The sequence below is a fragment of the Mobula hypostoma genome, chromosome 11 (assembly GCF_963921235.1).
Source record: "Mobula hypostoma chromosome 11, sMobHyp1.1, whole genome shotgun sequence".
NCBI lineage: Eukaryota > Metazoa > Chordata > Chondrichthyes > Myliobatiformes > Myliobatidae > Mobula > Mobula hypostoma.
The window spans coordinates 62,015,858-62,037,503 of NC_086107.1; the positions used below are offsets into that span (position 1 = coordinate 62,015,858).

General features: G+C 41.7%; 1 protein-coding gene and 1 long non-coding RNA gene across 3 annotated transcripts in view; one reads left to right on the plus strand and one right to left on the minus strand.

The window, feature by feature from the left end:
* LOC134353791 (potassium voltage-gated channel subfamily KQT member 1) overlaps positions 1 to 21,646 on the plus strand; it is an 876,116-nt gene that overhangs the window by 319,165 nt on the left and 535,305 nt on the right. The window lies entirely within an intron of this gene.
* LOC134353792 (uncharacterized) overlaps positions 1 to 21,646 on the minus strand; it is a 160,715-nt gene that overhangs the window by 18,018 nt on the left and 121,051 nt on the right. Inside the window, exon 3 of one of the 2 annotated variants that reach the window (XR_010019680.1) lies at positions 15,539 to 15,680. The exons of the other annotated variant lie outside the window; for it this stretch is intronic. This is a non-coding gene — a long non-coding RNA (uncharacterized LOC134353792). The remainder of the gene's footprint in view (positions 1 to 15,538; positions 15,681 to 21,646) is intronic. 2 annotated transcript variants of the gene reach the window in all.

Genomic DNA, 21,646 nt, shown 5'->3' on the forward strand with positions numbered 1-21,646 from the left:
CAGTTTGAAGAGAAGAATGGTAGAAGGTTGCATTGCTCAAAGCATTCTCTGATAAACACAAAGTTGTAATGAATGGCATCAAAGGCACATAAAACTGATAAGAAAGAGGGGAAATTATTTCTGCCATTTGTAGGAACGAACAAATATAGCCATTGGACTTTTGAATTTAATACTATTATAGGAGATTATTGGTATGCAGGGGTGTCCATACATTGGACATTTGTAACCTGATAATGGGCTTTATTTCCACTGTTTTGACCCCAGAGATTACTTCCAGGTGAAGCAGCACTTCACCTGTGCTTTTGACCCGTGCTGTTTGTTTTCTCTTTATTGGACAAGCCAAACATTAATTGAGTGTCTATTTTGACTTCTGGTAAGATGGCAGTACACTTGGACTCAACAGCCTCTACAGTATGGAGCCAACCAAAGGTGTTATTGTCTTTTTTTGAACGTCTTTTTTTATGATTGTAAGATACTGCTGGAGATTAAGAACTTCAAGTAGTGCAGGTCTGCTCCGTCAGGGATCTGCTCATTGGCAGAGGAGCTGGACTCGGTGCAGACTGTGTTGTTGCCTGCTACAGAGAGTCATCAGAGTCAGTGTGCGAAGGTGATGTGCAGCCCAACAGCGAGTGATTCTCTCAGTCATTTTTCTTGTGATTGCAAGACCCTGTGGAACGTTGGTAATGTGGAATGTAGTAAGTCCGGTTCACAGATTTATTGGCGGGACTGATGGCAGGTGAGCTGTGTGGCTGCAGCTGTAGAGAGGACGAGGTCTCATGCTGCAATGTCCCCTGTCTGCAGCCGTCCAAGAGGAAGGTGTTAACGTTAGTGCCCAGAGGAGGTGTTATGCGTGTCCATACTGGCATTAGTGCAGCACTCCAATGTTCAGAGTTCACTCGGCAAGACAGCATTTGTCTGCAGTCTGCTGCGGACTTGCTCTTGCTGACAAGATTCCTGGACTCAGGGACTTGGGATATATTATATATTTCTTTTACGTCAATGTGGGGTTTACTGCTATGATGCCTTATGCTGTGTATGGCTGTTGGTATAGTACTGTGTTTTGCACCTTGGCCTTGGAGGAATGCTGTTTTGTTTGGCTGTATTCATGCATAGTTGAATGACAATTAGGCTTCAACTTGAACTTGTAGAACACCTCCATTCAGTCCACAAGTGTGAACTTGGGTTTATATATCACTTTTTAAGTTATCCATTCCAAGACTGTGGCGCTGTGAGGCAGGGACTCCACAGTACCATCCAACCAAACTTGACATTGAATTCAACAATTTCAGAGAATTGGCCATTGCAGGTCTGTATCTCTCATTATCACTTTTATGCTATCCTCACACTAGATATACCTTTTGTTAATCACATGCCTTTACCAAACTCTTTCAGCCGCTATCCCCATCGTTGTAACATTCCCTCTGTCCAAGTTCACCCAGACATTCTTTCTTGCTCTAATCTACCTTTCGCACTAATTGAACTTAATTACTGTTCAATATTTGTTCTGGAAAAAGGCTGAGGCCCAAACTGGTTTTGCCAGATTACTTGCAAATATTTATTAATCAGGTTTCTACATTAGTGCTGATGACCAAGGTTCTGGAGAATCCTTGGTAGAGGGCAATTGGAACATCAGGCATTGTCACCCTTTCAGGAAGCTGGAAGAAAAAGCAATAAGAAGGAACCATTTTCAAAAGATTATTTATCACCATATGAAAAAGTATAGCAGTTCTTGAATTGTCATGATGCTATGCACAGTGGTATAGGGCTCGGGAGGAGGTGATAAGAACTTTGGCATTTGCTACACAAGGTTCAACACATGAGGTATATGTAGTGGAGCAGGGGCTTTGTGGCTCCTTAACCAAAATACATTAGTTCCTTGAAAGACTTTGTGATTACCTTTATTCACTTTATTGGACTGGGCTGCTGTTTGGATGTGGGCAGTCATCAGTGAATTACCCCATTTCTCTTTTTATAGTGAATGCTAGGTCATTGACAAAACAGCGGAAATTAGTTGGGGAAAGGAAGAAGACACCCCTGAGGATAATTCTAAATGCCTAACTACTGCCTCCAGTATTTGATTGTTCCAAGGCTTTGGGAGCACAAGAAAGCCGATTCTCCAAGGCATTACATCATGGGAAGTTCAACTTCAAGCTTATTGTCATAGTCATGCGTTTATAGGGTAAAAATGCCATTAAATTAGTGTATTCCAGCAGCAGCACAGTACATTACAAACATGGCAAAATAATTTTACAAAGGCTTAAATTAAACAAAAATTATACCTAAGTTATACATGCACAAAAATAAACAACAAAATAAACTTACAAAAGTTATGGTTGAGAATGAGAAAACATTGTCGGAGGCTGTGTTAGTAGATTAAGAATCTGATGGCAGTCAGGAAGAAGCTGTAGTTGAACCTTGAGGTGTGTGCCTTTACCTCCTTCTTGATGGCAGCACCGAGAAGAGGGCAAGGCCCAGGTAGTGGCAGCTCGCCTTCGTGGTATATAATTTCTTCTAGATAAACTCAATGGGAGGGAGAACTGTATCCATTAAGGACCTAGCCTAGTCTACCCCTCTTTGTAGCCTCTTACATTCCTGAGCATTGGTGTTTCCATACCTGGCTGTGATGCAACCAGTCAGAATGCTTTCCATTATACATTTGTAAAGATGGTCAGAGTTTAATTGACCTGCTGAATCTCCATAAACTAACAAAGTACTTTACTTTACTTTATTGTCGCCAAACAATTGATACTAGAGCGTACAATTATCACAGCGATATTTGATTCTGTGCTTTGCGTTCCCTGGAGTACAAATCGATAGTAAATAGCAGAAATTTAAATTATAAGTCATAAATAGAAAATCGAAAAGGGACAGTAAGGTAGTGCAAAAAAAAAGTAGAGATGTTAGCATGCTTTCATTGTGGTTTTGTCTGTGTGCTGGGACGAGGATAGTTTCTCCAAGATGTTGATACCCAGAAATTTGAACCTCTCTCCATTTTTACCACAGATCCTTCAACGCAGACTTCCCTGCCTAAAGTCCACATCAATTCCTTGGTTTCACTGACTTTGAGTTCAAGGACTTTATTCTGACACCATTCAACCAGCTGACCTGTTTCACTTGGCTATACAGCCACATCAACATCCATGATTCTGCCAACAGCTGTCATGTCATTGACGTGTTGGCGGATGGTGTTGGTGCTGTGCTTACCATAGGTACAGAGTAGGGCAGAGGGCTAAGCATGCAGGCCTGAGCTGTGCCTGTGTTGATGGTCAGTGAGGGGAGAGATGCATATGTTCCAGTTCATGATATGCTGACGATGCAGAGGTGTTAAGATTATAGAAATATAGATATTCTAACACAAATATAGTTGGTGACATTTGTTCCCAAGATTGGGGGGGGGGGTGGTGGAAATAGCGATGGAGAAGGTACTGCAGCACATGTCCCAGGAGTTGCAGGACAGGCAATGGTTTACATTTCTGAGGAGGTAAAAAGATGTAAACTCAAATATTGATACCAACCATGCTGGTGACATGCTTTCAGCATTAGATTACAACAAGTTTTACTGACTTATCAAACATGGATTTACATTGTATGGATTGAATTAAAGAAAACTAGATGATCTGAAAGTGTTTATTACTAGTAAGGACATGCTCGGCACAGCATTGTGGGCCAAAGGGCCTGTATTGTGCTGTAGGTTTTCTATGTTTCTATCTTTCTACTTCTCATTGTGGCCAGATTGTAAGATCAGGTGTGTTTTACACCTTGTACCAATGTTCCACAGAGAAATTTGCGAAAATAATTATTATCCCAAGATCATGTTAATACAAAAAGTATTAGTTTGAAATTAATTGCAAAAGTGATATTGGCACCAGACAGCATTAATGAAACTGTTGCAATAGGGAATTTGCATGGAAATTACTTGGATGAACTGATTAGAATCTGGTGCACTGGGGACAACAGAAGCAAGGAAAATTTAAGTTGCGATGTGATACTCCTTAGGCCTGGCATGTTTAAAACCAATGTTCAAACGTTGAACTAATGGACAAAATACAGCACAAATTAAATAAAAACTGGTTTGTCTTGAGACAGGTTTTAAATGTGTCTGGTTACTTCATTAGATAAAACAGTGACCCGTTCTCATTAAGGTTGTATGAAGTATACCGAAACCAGATGCTTTTAGTCTTCAATTGCCCAAACTGTCTATATTCCTAGTGCTATTGGATTGGCTGCTTGGATTGTAATGAGGTGTAAATGGGCACGTTGTGATCACAGGCACTTACAATGCAGAGAACTAACAGCGCAAATTACACAAAGAGAAAAGTTGCATTGAGATAGTATCTTAAAGCAGGGATTTGCAACTTAGTGGAAGTCTTAACTGGTGAGATACAAGTTGTAACAGGAAATAAGACAGCTGTGCTGACAGGAGGCATTGCTTGCATTGACAGTGAGCTGTTGATCTGATGCAGCATGGGAATATGTCCTGATTTTACATATCTGAAAATAGATGAAGCTGATTGAATTAATTAATCTGATTCTCTTAGTGGCACTGGAAGGATTAGTGAGATAAAACTGATTGGTGGAAAGAATTTAAATTTATATAGTGTTTTTTACAAACATGTGTGTCCCAAGGAACGTTATAACCAATGAAACACTTTTAAGATGCAATGACTATTCTACTATATGAATCAAAAAGCAAACAGGTTGAGCACCATCTGTGGAGGTAGAGAAGGAGTGTTGATGCAGAGTCTCAGCTGAAAGTGGCAACTACCTCTTCACCTCTACAAATACTTCTCGAACAACTGAGTCTCTGGTCTCTCCACTGTACCATGGCAACTAGCTTGCACACATCAGTGTCCCATAAAAGACTTTGTGATTATTGACCAGGTAGTTTGTTGCCAAGGCATTAGTTTAAGGAATAACAATTGGGCAGAATTTCCCTACCACAGTCCTTTTAATTTCCATCAAGGATCATGAGGATTAACAAAAACATTGGAGTTATTTAGCACTTGCAAGTTGTCATCTCACTGCAGTCTTTGCCACAGAATTCTGCGTTGCTTCCCTATAATCCTATAGTCTATCGTCTCTTCCTCAGGTCTCCCTCACACATTACCTTTGTGCTTGCTGAGTTCACTCACCAACAGTGCCTGTGTTTCCAAATCTGCGTCCTTCTTGGAACCTTATTCCGTGGTTCTATCCCACCACTGCACCCTCTTTTACTCCCAAAATATACAATAGAAATAACTCTCAATGTTTTTAATAGAATCTTTATCAAATGAAATGCTGGGAATATCTGATACCAAGAGAGATATAAGTTCAAAGGACCAAGTGGTTGGTGAAAGATACAAACGTAGGTTTGAATGGAAAGGCCTGTACTGTGTTGTAATGTTCTGTTTTATGTTTAGAACTAGAAACACAAGAAATAGATAGTGCAGCAGATGCTGCAAATTTTGGGTGACACAATGCTGGAAGAACTCAGGAAGTGCTCCAAAGTTTTTGTTTGTGTGTGTGTGTGTGTGTGTGTGTGTGTGTGTGTGTGTATGTAGGCGAGCGAGTGTACGTGTATGTGTGTGTGTGTGTGTGTGTATGTAGGCGAGCGAGTGTACGTGCGTGTGTGTGTGTGTGTGTGTGTGTGTAGGCGAGCGAGTGTACGTGTATGTGTGTGTGTGTGTGTGTGTATGTAGGCGAGCGAGTGTACGTGCGTGTGTGTGTGTGTGTGTGTGTATGTAGGCGAGCGAGTGTACGTGTATGTGTGTGTGTGTGTGTGTGTGTGTAGGTGAGCGAGTGTACATACATGTGTGTGTGTGTGTGTGTGTGTGTGTAGGCGAGCGAGTGTACGTGCGTGTGTGTGTGTGTAGGTGAGCGAGTGTACGTGCGTGTGTGTGTGTGTGTGTGTGTGTGTGTGTAGGCGAGCGAGTGTACGTGCATGTGTGTGTGTGTGTGTGTGTGTGTAGGTGAGCGAGTGTACGTGTGTGTGTAGGCGAGCGAGTGTACGTGCGCGCGTGTGTGTGTGTGTGTGTGTGTGTAGGTGAGCGAGTGTACGTGCGTGTGTGTGTGTGTGTGTGTGTGTGTAGGCGAGCGAGTATACGTGCATGTGTGTGTAGGCGAACGAGTGTACGTACATGTGTGTGTGTGTGTGTGTAGGCGAGCGAGTGTACGTGCATGTGTGTGTGTGTGTGTGTGTGTGTGTAGGCGAGCGAGTGTACGTGCGTGTGTGTGTGTGTGTGTGTAGGCGAGCGAGTGTACGTGCATGTGTGTGTGTGTGTGTGTGTAGGCGAGCGAGTGTACGTGCGTGTGTGTGTGTGTGTGTGTAGGCGAGCGAGTGTACGTGCATGTGTGTGTGTGTGTGTGTGTGTGTAGGCGAGCGAGTGTACGTGCATGTGTGTGTGTGTGTGTGTGTGTGTAGGCGAGCGAGTGTACGTGCGTGTGTGTGTGTGTGTGTGTGTGTGTGTATGTGTGTGTGTAGGTGAGCGAGTGTACGTGCATGTGTGTGTGTGTGTGTGTGTGTGTGTAGGTGAGCGAGTGTACGTGCATGTGTGTGTGTGTGTAGGCGAGCGAGTGTACGTGCGTGTGTGTGTGTGTGTAGGCGAGTGAGTGTACGTGCATGTGTGTGTGTGTGTGTGTGTGTGTGTGTGTGTGTAGGCGAGCGAGTGTACGTGCGTGTGTGTGTGTGTGTAGGCGAGTGAGTGTACGTGCATGTGTGTGTGTGTGTGTGTGTGTGTGTGTGTGTGTGTGTGTGTGTATGTGTGTGTGTGTGTGTTTAGAACTGGAGCATTTTCAGAGAAATTTGTGTGCGCAGGCCAAATGAAACTGCAGACTTGATTACTGGTGGTGAAGTGATTAAAATCAAGAGAGCAAAAGAAGTAACTGTCAGAGATCTAGGAGCTCTCTGGGAGTAGAATAGGGTGCAGAGGTAGTGCTATGTTTTGGAATTTCAAAAATGTTAAACTAATTCAAAGGAAGACATGGGAATCCGTAAATGTTAACTTCAAGTTTACTTTAAGCGAGGCATGTGTATCACATGGTAGTGTGATGACGCATGCAATTCGCATATTTATACATATAACCCCTAATGAATTACTTAAAGGAAGAAGAATGCTTAATCAACCAATATTCAGTATATACAAGATTACTCAAACATTACCTAAATATTAAATACACAACAGGCAGTTTCGAACCATGGGAAAAGTTTCCAAGGAGGATGCAGATCTGGAAACAGAAGCATTGTTGGCGTGTGCAGCTCAGCAAACACAATGGTAATGTGTGAGGGAGACCCGAGGAAGTGGGAAGCAATGCAGAGTTCTGTGGCAAAGACTGTACAGTGAGATGACAACCTGCATTGTCTGAACAGAAATAAATTAATTTAGGACATTGCTTCCACAAGCACTGGCCACTAAGTGCCTCTGCAGGATTAGACCTTAAGCAACACATACAAAGTGCTGGAGGGACCGTTGTACCTCTGTTTTTTTTTTGATTCTTAGAGCTCTTCCAGGAGGCAGGAGTGATGAGTAGTCTTAATTCCAAGATTTCAGTTTATTTTAAAGTGCAAACAAACATACCAATCTCTTACTAGCTCTTCTTTCAGTTAGTCCTGACGAAGGGTCTCGGCCCGAAACCTCAACTGTACCTCTTCCTGGAGATGCTGCCTGGCCTGCTGCATTCACCAGCAACTTTTATGTGTGTTGGTTGATACAAATACTAAGCAAAGTAAATAAAGAACTGGGAAACAATGCTAGGGGTGTAAAACAAAGGACTAAAGAAAAAGCCAAGAAGCCAAGGTGGCGTCTTTGAAAAATCCATCAATTTTATAGATAAGATAAGAGAAATTCCTCAGATAGAAATGAATTAGTTAATAGGCTACATAAATAAGACAATTACCTCACGTGGGTAATGTGCTAATACTTAGCCAATGAAAAATGAGAAAGCTGATTAACCGTTAGTTTAGCTGCTATGCTGCTTTCTTCCAGTGAGTGTGAAAACTACATGAAAAGTACAAATCTTAGAGAAAGTATTATTTAAGAGAAACAGTTGCTTCCAATAGAATCCAGCAGGTTAGGCAGCGTTTATGGGGAGAAATAACCAGTCAGGTTTTTGAGCTGAAACATTACACCAGCACTGGTTTATTTCCCTGCATGCACCAACACACACAAAATAAGCTCGTCCAGCATTTTGTGTGTGTTGCTCAAGACTTCCACCATCTGCAGAAGCTTTTGCTTCTCCGAATTAAATCTTAAACTGTCTGAACCATTTAATTTGTCTTCAAACTGAATTTCAATGCTGAAATGCATGTTTGTGTTTTAATTTCAGAGCAGGGGATGGAGAAAACAGAGCTGTGCCTCAAGGCGCCATGTGACTGGGTTTCCCAGAGTGCTTTGCTTTTCTCCCACATCCCAAACATGTGAGGCTTGGAAGTTAATTGGCCATCACATGGGTTAGGGGAGGTGCATCAGCCCGACCTTCGCACTTGCCGGCCACGATCATTAAAGAAACGAGCTGTTACCAAGAGAACCTCAATTTTATTTAATGCAAAAATCAACTGAGATGTACAAATTAAACACAATGGAGTTGTTAGAGAAAATGCAAGAAAGGTGTTCTCAGGAGAGGTTGGACAAACATAGGTTGTTTCTCTGGAGGATGAGGACAGACCTGATAGAAGTTTATAGGATTGTGAAAGTCATACCTGCAGATAGGGTAGAGAGTCCATTTTATTCTCAGGGTGGAAATGTCAAATACACTGTCACAGGTTGAAGGTGAGAAGGAAAGTTTAAAGCAGATTTACAAGTCCAGATGTGTGAGAGAGACAGAGAGCGAGAGAGAGAGAGACAGAGACAGAGAGACAGAGAGGCAGAGAGGCAGAGAGACAGATATGGATGGGTACCTAGAGCACACTGCCGGGGAAGTTTGAAAGCACATATGAAAGCAATATATAAGAGACATTTAAGCAGGCACGGAATAGAGAGATATAGCTCCAGTGCAGGTAGATGTGACTAGTTTGTATTGGTATCGTGGTCAACAAAAATAGGGTGAGCAGAAGGGCCCTTTTATGTGCTGTGCTGTACTGTTCTGTGTTCAGTGCTCTTTGTAAGTTGCCCCAAGGTTGTAGATGAGTGCAGTGGTGGCTATGGATCTGGAGTGGGGGTGGGGTGCATTCTGTAAGATTTTGCGGGGAGAATCAAATGGGATGAAGTGTAAACGTGTGCTTGATGTTTGACATGGAGTTGGTTGACTGAAGGGTCTGTGTCTTTGATGTATGACTGTAGAAAATAGCTGTCTCGTGCATCAGCAGAGCTTTCCAGTGGAGGACAGGAGCTCTGGTATTGATGCTGCAACACCATCAGACAACCTCCTGCTGAATGGTGGATTGAACACTTGTGATCCACTTCAGGTTGACGGAGCAAATAGCTGTCAGATGATATCTTCACTCTACATCAGGGGTCCCCAACCTTTTTTGAATTGCAGACCGGTTTAATATTGACAATATTCTTACGGACCGGCCGACCCTGGGGGGGGGGCGTGGGGGTAGGGTTGCCAACGGACGAGAGTAGCAGTCAAATACGTTGTTTACCCAGAGTAAGACTACAATGACCATGAAGCCTTGCGCGGGCACTTGTGTGCGCATGCGTGTATGTGCCGATTCCCCTCCCCCCCCCTTACAAATTGATTTTAGTGATTCTGTTTGGGGGGCGGGGGGTGTTAATCACAACCGGAATACAGGTGATAAGTGGCTAATGTACTCAATTTCATTTCTAAAAGGGTTTATCTAACGAATTTAATATTAAACACAGCGCATATTTTTCTCGCATGAACATAGAGATAAGTCAATTATCAGGAGAGCTTGAAATAAGTGTGGCACGAACTTCCAATAGAAGTGGTAGAGGCAGGTTCAATATTATCATTTAAAGAAAAAATGGATAGGTATATGGACAGGAAAGGAATGGAGGGTTATGGGCTGAGTGCAGGTCGGTGGGACTAGGTGATAGTAGCGTTCGGCACGAACTGGAAGGGCAGAGATCGCCTGTTTACATGCTGTAATTGTTATATGGTTATATAAGTCAATAGCATCATAACATTTTAAGTAACCTTTGGATATTAAACACACAGCATATATTTTCCCCATATGAACATATAAAATCATTGCAACACACCAATATCGCTGAATCAGTGGGAGCCCTGGGCTTGTTTTCCTGCAACAAGTCGGTCCTATCGAGGGATGACGGGAGACAGCGATACTCGAACGGGGTTCCTTATGTCCAGTCTATTCCGCAATTTAGTTTTCGTTCCATTCATTGCAGAGATAGCAACGTTTTCAGTGCTTTTGTGGCTATCTCAGGATATACAGCCTTGACTTTGATCCAGAAGGCCGGCAGAGATGTTATGTCAAACATACTTTTCTGCCCGCCGTCATTTGCAAGCTCATAGAGTTGATCTCCTTCCCGTGCTGACATGGATGACGTGTGCGTAATGACCGCGCATGTGTTCAAGCTCAACAGTAGGGGTGACAGGGAATGAGAAAAGGTGCAGCTGACTCCTATCGCCAAAACATATCGTTTCCCCGCGGCCCGGTAGCAAATGCTTTGCGGCCCGGCACCGGTCCGTGGCCTGGTGGTTGGGAACCGCTGCTCTACATGGCAATGCTCTCAGGAGCAACCTTACTAGGCCCTTCATGTACCTCATAAAGAGTGTACGTTCATGGACCTCTGCAGCTGTAGCCCACTTCAAGAGTCAATATGTTATCCATTCAGAGATGCTCTTTTGCATACCACTATTGTAAAGTGTGGTAGTTTGAGTTGCTGTCGCCTTCTTGTCAACTTGAATAAGTCTGTCCGTTCTCCTCTGCCCTTTCATTAACAAGGCGATTTCGCCCGCAGAGCTGACTCTCACTGACATCTTCTGGTTTGCTGCACCATGCTCTGTAAACTCCAGAGACTGTTGTATGTGAAAATCCCAGGAGATCAACAGTTTCTGAGGTAAATATTCAAACCTGACACCAACAATCATTCCAGTCACACTCACATAGGTCACCTTTCTTCTCCATTCTGATGTTTGGTCTGAAATACAACTGAACCTCTTGACCATGCCTGCATGCTTTTATGCATTGAGTTGCTGCCACATGGTTGGCTGATTAATATTTGCATGAATGAGCATGTGTACAGGTGCATCTCATAAAATGTCCACTGAGTATAAATCTCTCACTTAAACTGCCTAAGCAATGTCTACCAATTTTTTGTTCCTTCAGAAATATTGAAAAAGTTATTTTTAAAGGAAGTTTTTAATAAAGAGTACCACAGGTATAAAATGAATATAACAGATATAAAATGAATATAAATCATGTCATCCATATTGCAGGTATGTTTCGGTAACATATCCAGCGATCTTTGCATTTAGGCGAATGGGAATTCTGGAAAAATAGCTTTATCTCTTCCTGGAAGTGTACAATTTTTAGTGGTAAAGTGTGTAACAATTTATTACCACATAAACAACTTCTACTAGTGATGAAAACTCCCTGAATTTCAGTTCTCATAAATTATTTTTAACCTTTCCAAACTGATCAATGCAATGTTTTAGATGAGTTCTTGAGAAAAATATTAACTGAATATTTTATATGTGCCACATGACTCAGAAACCTCATTCCTCTTCTCTCTCCTTTGGAAAACAGTAGCACATGCGTAAAAATAAAATGGCTAAAGTGGGTCTCAGAGAAGGACTGACAACAAATCTTTGTGGAGATGGGTGGAGCATTCATATACATGAAAGATAAATGCCTTGGCACTCTATGTTACTTTTAGAAATGGTTCCTTTTAGAACAGAAGCTCTACTGAGGCCTCTTTGAGGGCAGAGCTATTTATAGTGATGCTTGCTATGAATGCCAACATGTTACCATGAATATAATGTTCAGACACCATGATTGTAAAGGATTATTATTTACAGTGCAGCTCAATAAATATATATTCAGGCAGACTCCAATGCGCAGTAAGTATGTTCCCTTTATTCTTGGTAGGCATTGCTCCCAATCCTCTCTAGCGAGACAAAGATGCAATGATCTATGTAGAGATGGAGGTTCATACCTTAATTTGTTTTCTGCGTAGTTTGGATTACATGTGGGCTGAGATTGGAGGGAGATTGAAGGTAGTTGCTTTAAATGTTGTATAGGGAGAATAGTTACATCTCCCAATTGAATTCATTAGTAACTATCTTACGGTAATGGTTGTAGGCATGAAAGTCGACTGTTTACTCTTTTCCATAGATGCTGCCTGACCTGCTGAGTTCTTCCAGCATTTTGTGTGTGTTACAGTAATGGGCGTGGTGTTGCATTGAATCACAAGATAATACTTCGCAACAACATCTCTATTGAACACTGTTGTGATTTTAGAAATCTATTGGATCATTGCTCCATCTTGTCTTACAGAAAATGAAAATTAGACGGGTCTGATTTTAAAACAGAAATTGCTGGAACTACTGAGCAGGTAAAGCAGCACCTGGAATCAGTGAGATCGAGGGAAACCAGGAGAGGCTTATGAATAAACAAAGCATCCTTTATCTCGTCCAAAAAAATCTAGTGGGAGATGAGTGCACCATGGGAGCTGGCATGGGAGGGGGAGGTGGTGCATCCCGAGTTACGTAATGGCAGATTTAATAAACACCATCAGGAATGGTAGATGTAGTCATGATAATATACTGTAACATTGGCAACAAACTCTTCCATATATGAAATGTTTATTTCATAAATGGGCCTCCTTTAAGATGGATAAGCATAAACAAGATAAGCTCTTGGTTGTGACATTTCACTGTGATTATTGTGTTTTATTTATTTTTGTGTTTTGAGTGCCCTCGCCTGCCAGCTCCCTTATGAGATGGTTCTCCAGCTGTGAGCTGGCCCCAGACATGATTAATGTCAGTAATTAAAGTGCATTGATTTGAGCTGCTGTCTCAGACTCCACCACTTTGAGCCTTTGATCTGATAATGAGGACTCTGCCCCTGAAGAACATCCTCCTTTTATTGTTTGTTTTTGGATGTCACGGGAAGTTAGAGTTGGAGGAGCCACAATTGCTAACTTGCGTTGGGCAGAAGCGTGTGGCTCCCCACAGTCCAGAGTGTATTAGCAACTCCCCCCGCCCCCACAAAGAACCCTTGTACAGTGAATAGTTGAGAGAGGCATTGCTAAACAGAGAGGTATTGACAAAAAAGAAATGTTCTTTGAGGTAGGGTTCAGTGCGAAGAGGCTCAGGGTACACATAGTTTCACTCCTGTATGCCCATATGCCTGAGCACTTGGCAATGCAATCCACAGCACCTTAGCTGTGAATCTGCCCGCTGCAGAGTTGTTGCAGCAACACACACAAAGTGCTGGAGGAACTCAGCAGGCCAGGCAGCATCCATGGAAAAGCGTACCGTCAACATTTCAGGCCGAGACCCTTCAGCAGGACTGGAGGAAAAGCAGCCTTGCTGGAGGGTCTCGGCGCAAAATGTCAACTGTACTCTTTTCCAAAGATGCTGCCTGGCCTGCTGAGTTCCTACAGCATTTTGGGTCTGTTGCTTGGATTTCCAGAATCTGCAGATTTTCATGCTTGTTGAATAACACCTTCTGTTTAATTGTGAAAATCATCATTCAAGCATTGCTTTTCCCTATATTTCTTGGTGGAGCAGTGATGGGCATTAAGTGTATGGTAGTGGTATTGGAGCAGTGATCCAATAGATTGCTAAAATCACAACAGTGATCACTAGAGCTGGTGTTGAGAAGTATTGCCTTGTGATTCCATGCAACATCATGGCCATTACTGTAACACACACAAAATGCTGGAGGAACTCAGCAGGTCAGGCAGCAGCTATGGAAAAGAGTAAACAGTCGACATTTATGTTTACGACCATTACTGTAAGATAGTTACTAATACATCCAATTGGGAGATGTAACCATTCTCCTGATACAACATATAAAGGAACTAACTTCAATCTCCCTCCAATTCCAACCCATGTGTAATGTAAACTATGCAGAAAACAAATTAAGCTACGAACCTCCTTCACTCCATAGACCATTGCATCTTTGTCTCGCTAGAGAGAATTGGGAGCAATGCCTACCAAGAATAAAGGAAACATACTTACTGCTCATTGAACCCAAGAATTAGAATGGACCCTTGGATCAAAGCATAAAGTAAATCAGAATAGAGGGAAGCCTTCAGCTGCTTGAGTTGGTTCCATCATTCAATGAGACCATGGCTGATTGAATATTGGTCCCAATTCTACATTCCTGCCTGTTTCCCACAAGTCACCTCAGTGATAATCCAAACTTCCCAAATTTAGCAATACAATGTCAATTAAAACACTTTGCTCTCCTTGCTTAGAATGGCACAGGACAACTCAAGAATTTGATTATGATACCTTCTGATCTCATGATTTGGTGGTCTGTTGTCCATTAAACAATGGAAAGGACCAACAACTGAGTGTTATTTTGAAAACTGGAATCTTATTATCTGCTCAGAACTCTTCAATGACATTAACTATACTGCAATATATTTTTGCCACCACAGCTCCTACCTCTAATCAAATCATTGTTAATGAATCTGAATTTGAAGCAGTTCATTTGCTGTGGTTGCATCTCATATACCGTTTTGCTTGTAAGTGCTTGCTCACCAGCTAATTGGCAAAACCGTGGAATTCTGCAGTTGATGGAAATCTCAAATAAAAACAGAAAATGCTGGAAATACAAGGCAGGTCATTCAGCATCTATAGAGAATAAAACAGAATTCACATTCATGTTGATCACTTGCAATCAGAAATAGAAAATGTTAGGGATAAATATATGTTATCCCTGTCAGCCCCTCATCCATGAACTCTGTCTGCATTTTTTCTCTCCCAGTAAAATAACCAACATAATCAAAGACCATCCTCCCCCCACCCCTTCCATCAGACAGAAGACACAAAAGCCTGGCAGTATGTACTACCAGGCTCAAGTACAGTTATATCCCACAGCTCTAACACTATTGAATGGACTTTGTATGATAAGGTATAATCTAACTTGTCATGCCTTGCACCTTATTTTCTTCCTGCACTGCACTTTCTCTGTAAAACTTTATTACTCTTCTACTGTATTACCTCAATGGGACTTAATATGATGAAATTACCTTTATGGATGGCATGCACTATAGAGATTATTGCTGTCCCTTAGTAAACCAACTAAACAGTGCTAGCATGCAGAGAAAGTGAGCTGCAAGCGGGAGGAGATGATGATCAACAGTGTTTCTGTGATTGAGTACACAATGGATTAAATGACTAAAGGAGCAATAATGCAGTGTGCAAGAAGATATGTAACTGGGAATGACAGAACCATAAACTGAAATTGTTAAATTCATTGTTGAGGCTGGAAGCATGTACAGTAATGTATCTAGTTGAATAACGAGCTGCTGTTCCACAAATTTTCTTTGAGCTTCTTTGAACTAGTGTAGGATAGGTTCAATTGGGAGTGGCATGGAAAAGTTTAGTATTGATAGTCAAAAGCTTGAAATCAGAATTATGTCCAAAATGAAGATGTTTTGTAAAACATTCAACTTACTTGCATTTGAGTAGAAAGAAACACAAATTGCGACTCTTGCTCTCAAGCAGTCCGTCAGACTGAGGATCGGTTGCTTTAGCAGACTGCCGATAGGTATAAGAAGAAGGTCTGCTTGGTGGTGATGAACTTTTGGATGTAAAGTCTGATGGGGCAGAAAGTGAGGGCAGTGAGAAAGCTATTATGAAAAATATCTGCTTAGCTGCGACTGGTTTCCACTTGTTACACTAATTGTGGTGTGGAGAAGAAGGTTTGATTGGTTCAACGAGGTTTGGTGTCCACCTGGGCAAGCAAGGACACAGGTAGAAGAGTGGAACCAGAATCTTGCTCCAAAACAGTCACATTATTTGCTACTAATCACATCCCTTTGCTTTTCTCGTGGATAAATATTAACTTGTCAGAGACCATATAAAATACTTAAAATGATGCATATGGTGGGAAGGAATTAATTTTTGTGTGCATGGTTCCAATGAGGAAAAGGATCATGTCATGGAATAGTTCACCAAATGTCCTGACCTAATATGAAATTTCTGTGGTCTGTACACAACAGTAATGCACTCTATGATTAGAAGATTGGGGAACAGTGTGGTTTAATCATTTTCCAGCCGGTCTTATCTCCACATGTTTGGAAAATGACCATTTTTCGGGGCTAATGTAATTGTCTCACCAGAAGTAGCCAGTAGAGGGCACTGAGTCTACACATTGATTGCATTCCCTGAATCCATTCCCCTTGTGTAGATGTAACTCCACATCCAAAATGTGCTTGTTAACACTTTGATGCCTTTTCTTGGTTATGTGCAAGTGAGGTAATATTGAGAAGGCAAACTGAAATGATTGTCATCTACCCTTCTGTGAGTAAAGTGTGAACAACGGACATTGATTAGATGGCAGAGCAACAGGATTTTTGACAAACAATGGGCAGTTTAAGTCAACTTAGTATTTGCCTGTAAGTTAGCCTTATTCATCCTGCTTTTCCACAATTCCCTTCCCCCACCTCCTGCAGTTTTCTACCACCATCCTGAAAGAATTGGTTTAAAAGTCTAGTTGACCGAACTAAAAAAGAGGTTATTGAATGCACTTGAGCTGCAGGTTTACTTTTGTGATGAGTGAGAGACTTCAGACGATGACGAGTGTTTTAAGTCATGGTTGGCCCTGTACCCGCACAATGGCCATTCTAGCAGTACAGGGGTAAATGCTGGAGAAGCTCAGTGAGATTCCAGCAGCTGCAGTCTCTTGTGACTCCAAGATGTGTAAGGATCCGAGCTCACCTTGAAAAGTGAAAAATAAGTCCATGGGGCAACTTCTGTGCTGATCACACAAAGTATTAACTTGCCCCCCGGAGGTTTACACTGCTTTTAGATTGTATGCCATCTTCCAGGAACTTTTGGGATTCATGACAACAACATCAGTAACTTGTATTTACACAGGTGCCTTCAAAATTGTAAGACACCCTAAGGTGGGTCACTGGAGTGCTGGCAAACAAAATTTGACACCCAGACAACTAAGAGAATTTTAGGGCAGAGATCCTGCCATCACGAATGGCGACTAAACCTTCTCCCTGAATTCCAGGAATGTTTCAGACAGTTTAGAAGCATGGTATCATAGACTCAGAGTAAATTTATTACACAGGAGAGCATTCGGCCCATTACATCTACGACAGCTGAATATGAGTTGCTCGGACCAATCCCATTTCCAGAACTTGGTCATTAGCCAGTTCTGGGTCTTTAAGTGCACAACTAAGTAACTTTTAAGTATAATAAGGGTTTCTGTCTCTACCATCATTTTAGGTAGTGGGTTTCCAGGCCCCTTCTAACTTCTGGGAGCCAGATGGAAGATAATATCTGGAATGAACTTCCAACCCCATCTGTGTCATGAACTGGAGATCTAGGAGCCATTCCTTATCTGGAGATCAGAGGTGGAGGGGTTTTATATTCTTTTGATTTATCATATCAAAGGATCTGTCTTGGGACCATCTCATAAGTGCCACGAGAAAGAAAGCACAACAGTGCCTCTACTTTCTTAGAAGTTTGAGTAGGTTTGGCATAGACCAAAAACGTTGACAAACATGTATTGATACACAGTGGAGAATATCCTAACTGGTTACAACATGGTGTGGTATGGAAGCACTAGTGCCCAAGAATGGAAAAATCCTACAGAGGGTAGTGAATATAACTCAGTCCATCACAAGCAAAGCCCTGCCCATCATTGAGCACATTTACATGGAGCGCTCCCACAAGAAAGCAGCATCCATCATCAAGGACCTGCACTATCCAAGCCATGCTTTCTTCTTGCTACTATCATTGGGCAGGAGGTACAAAAGCTTCATGTCACACACCGCCGTGATAAGGAACGTATGATTGCCCCACAACCATCAGGCTCCTAAACCAGCATGGACATCTTCACTCAGCACAACTCTGAACTAATTTAACAACCTACAAACTCACTTTAAAGGACTTCTTACAACTCAAGTTCTCAGTATTTTTTTTTATTTGCACATGGGTTGTTTGTCAGTCTGTGATTGTGTATAGTTTTTCATAAATTCAATTGTATTTCTTTATTTTTCTGTAAATGCCTGTAAGAAAATGAATCTCAAGGTTGTATATGGTAACATATACGCACTTTGATAATAAAATTTACCTTGACTTTGACTAAACTATTTATCTGCAGCTCCACAACATAGTAACTCACCCCAGCTCAAACCCAACTGCTGTTCCATACCTTGCCTTTCTCTACTTTAATGTACTGCTCAAGGACTTTGCAGTCCTCCGTTCCCTATAAACTTGAAGCTGTCCAATATTCTCTTTCCTGTGCCCTTTCGTCCATTGCCTCCATCCTAGTTAACCTGCGATGTCTCTTATATAATAAGTAATATTTCAACTTTAAATAACTAAAATTTCTCTCTGATTTTGTACTGCCATCTCCTCCATCCATGGAAAACTACAAGTTATTCACTTTTCTCCAATACTGGCTTTTTGAGTATCTCTGATTTTGATCATTCAACTACTGATGGCTGGCTTCCAACATCCCGAGCTGGATAGTTCCCCAGCAGCACACGAAGATTCTAGAGGAACTCAGTGCGTCAAACAGCATTTACAGAGGGAAATGGGCAAATGTCAACTGTCCATTTTTCTCCAAAGCTGTTGCAGACCCACTGAGTTTCTCCAGTTTTTGTGTGTTCCATATTTCCAGCATCTGCAGCTTCTTGCCTTTCCTTCTTGTTAACTCCTCACTAAGATTGCCTGCCAACCCAGCTCTTTTCACTGCTTTAAGCAGCCAGCAAAACTAACCTCTTTGACAAAATCTAAGATCCTGTTGTCACTTTATGCAGCCTGCTGTCAAATTTGAATCACACTCCCATTAAAGGAACAATATAGATGCAATTTACAATGAAAGCATTTTAAGTACCGTTTTAAATGAGAAAGGACTGGCCAAAAACAGTGAGGTTCAGGAAAGGAACTTCAGAGCTGGGGCGTGGGTGGCAATTAAAATTGGGGTGTGCATAAGACAAAAATTTTTGGAATGTAGATATCTTGGAGCATTGTAGGGATGAAGGCAGTTCTAAAGATGATGAGAAGTAAGGTTAAAAAGGCACTTGTAAAGAACTTGAAAATCCAGTTTTGGAACCTTGGTCAGAAGGAAATTTACTTTAAATTATAGTATTTCAGTGGAGTTTTGGCTGATACATTGTTAGGAGGTGAAAACTGGGAGGACAAGCTGCAGAGCAATAGAACTATCTTCCAGGATTTTACAAAAATGTGGATGTGGATTCCAAAGCAGATGACCAGAGACAAAAACAGAACAATTGATGCTAAATAGGTGGGTGTAGGTTGTCTGAAAATTGCTTAGAAATTTGGCTTGGAAGCTCATCTTGGGAGAACAAGGGCAGCAAGCAGTTTTTTTCCCAGATATTTCCTGAGAAGAAAGATGGAGTTGATGATTATTCAGATATTTATGATAGGAACCAAAGAAAATGGCTTCAACTTCCCAATGTTGTAATGGAAAGTGTTGTGCTCATGCATTATGCAGTGTCAGATAAACTGACTATAATGGGAATGTGGAGAAGTGGCGAGAGGTTGTGGTGACATAGTTAGAAATTACTTAGTTTGCACTTGGAAACCTATGGATATTTTGCAAATAAGCAACAGGCAGACAATTAAAAAGAAAAGGAGGACAAAGATAACCCTCAGTGAGGATAGGGGTATTATCAGTGCAGGAACAGAGTAAGAAATCATTTCAAGATAATTGAATTCAAATTCAAGTTACTTGTTGGAACCTTTTTACTATCACTGTGACCGGATGTAACATACTTAGATGGGCTTCAAGAAGAATAGGTACAGGCTTTGAAGCTGGCAGCACATTCAAAGGGAGGTGGGGCATGAAATGTTGGTGTACAAGATTGGAGAGATCAAGGGTTTGATCTTTGAGAAGTGGGATGATGATGCCTGAATTGATGGGAGAGTAAAGATTGTGGTCACTGTACCCAAAAACAGAGAAGTATTAAAAATAATAGGTCATGGAGAATGGAAGAGAAGAATTCTGTGGTCAACAATTAGGTGGCTCTTGTGGACAGCGTAATCTTGGAATGTGGAATGTGGAAAGGTAAGGGTGGAACTATTGGGATTAGGATGAATGTGCTGGTATAATGCAGAATCATAGAAGACTGAACTAGTTGGACAGAAATAGAAGATACAACTATCAGTTAGTAAGTCTGTGTCTCCTCGCTTTTGTTGGTAAAAGTGGAGGAAGAAACCTGTGTAATGAAAAGAAAATCAACCCAGATGTTTTACTGGTGAAATTATTGTACCTACTGAGAGGATATGTGATGAGTTCTTGTTTTGCTTTTGCTGGACGTGTGTACTATTGCATTAGGGAAAAGTATCCAACTCTCTTTGCCTTTTTCCAGCAGCAGAGACGTCTGCATGGACAACTGGCGATCAGCCAGGGATCAGGAGACTTCTTCCGTTTCCTGCAAAGGTGTACACAATTAAGCAGTTTTGCAGGATGGATGAGGGCTGGCAGAGAGAGAAGGGGTCCTGTGATAGTTTTGTTGAAGTTAAGGAACTAAGATTGGGGAAAGGATTGAGTAGGCAGTAAAAATTAAATTCATGTGATTGTTTGGCATTCAAGAAATTAGAATGGGCAGTTTGCACCTGAAGAAGGAGAAGGAGAGAAAACACTTCAGAAGATAAATTCAAATAAAATAGAATATGAGCTTTTGAACTGTATGATGAGTTTAAACACAAGAGGAAATGCAAATCTAAGACCATCCAATTCCAAATTCATCTGGTTTTAACAGAGACAAGAGGGTGGATCAAACCATCTCTCTACCTCTTGGATATTCCTTCTTCCACATCTGTGTCTGTTATGATTGATATATGCTGATCTTTTTTTATCTCATCCATAGACCCCTCATTTCTTCTTTCTTCACTGTCCCTAACTCTCTCCTCTCTTGAGTATTCCTCTCCTTGCTCTCCAAACCCCTCCCAACCTCCACAGTTAGCCTCCTTTCAACTTTTGGAATTCCCCTCCCTCTCAGGACACAATTGGCTCTCTTCCTGATCGTGGTCTAGTTTCTCATCTGGGCTGCCAGAGGCTACGGGGTATAGTACCCACCATTTGCTGAGAGTGCATAACTAGAAGCAGATGAGCATGGCAAGATGAAGGCAACAATATTGACTAACTCACGTCATTTTCATATAATGCTCCAAGTTATTGTCAGTCTGCTCACAGAAACATACAGGAGAATGGCTCTTATGCTTAACACCTGCAAGTGCCTTGCTTCAGAACGACATCTTCTAACAATATAGGTTTATGACAGAGACTCTGGAGAATGAACATGCTCTCCATATCTCAGAACACCCTTCAACACAGGCAGACATTGATCTTGAAATTCACCATAGACTTCAAAGAACTAACATGTTATTTGGGTTACAGAAGAAAAGGGTGTTTGAAGATCAAGGCCTCCAATGTATTGTCTATTGGGCAACAGTAAACCATGCCCTCTTATGTGCTTTTGGGCTCTGGACTACCTACAGAAGGTAGCCCGAGACACTGGAAAGATATCGTCAATGCCATCTCCTCAAAATTTGCCAAATTTAGTAACGGGTAAAT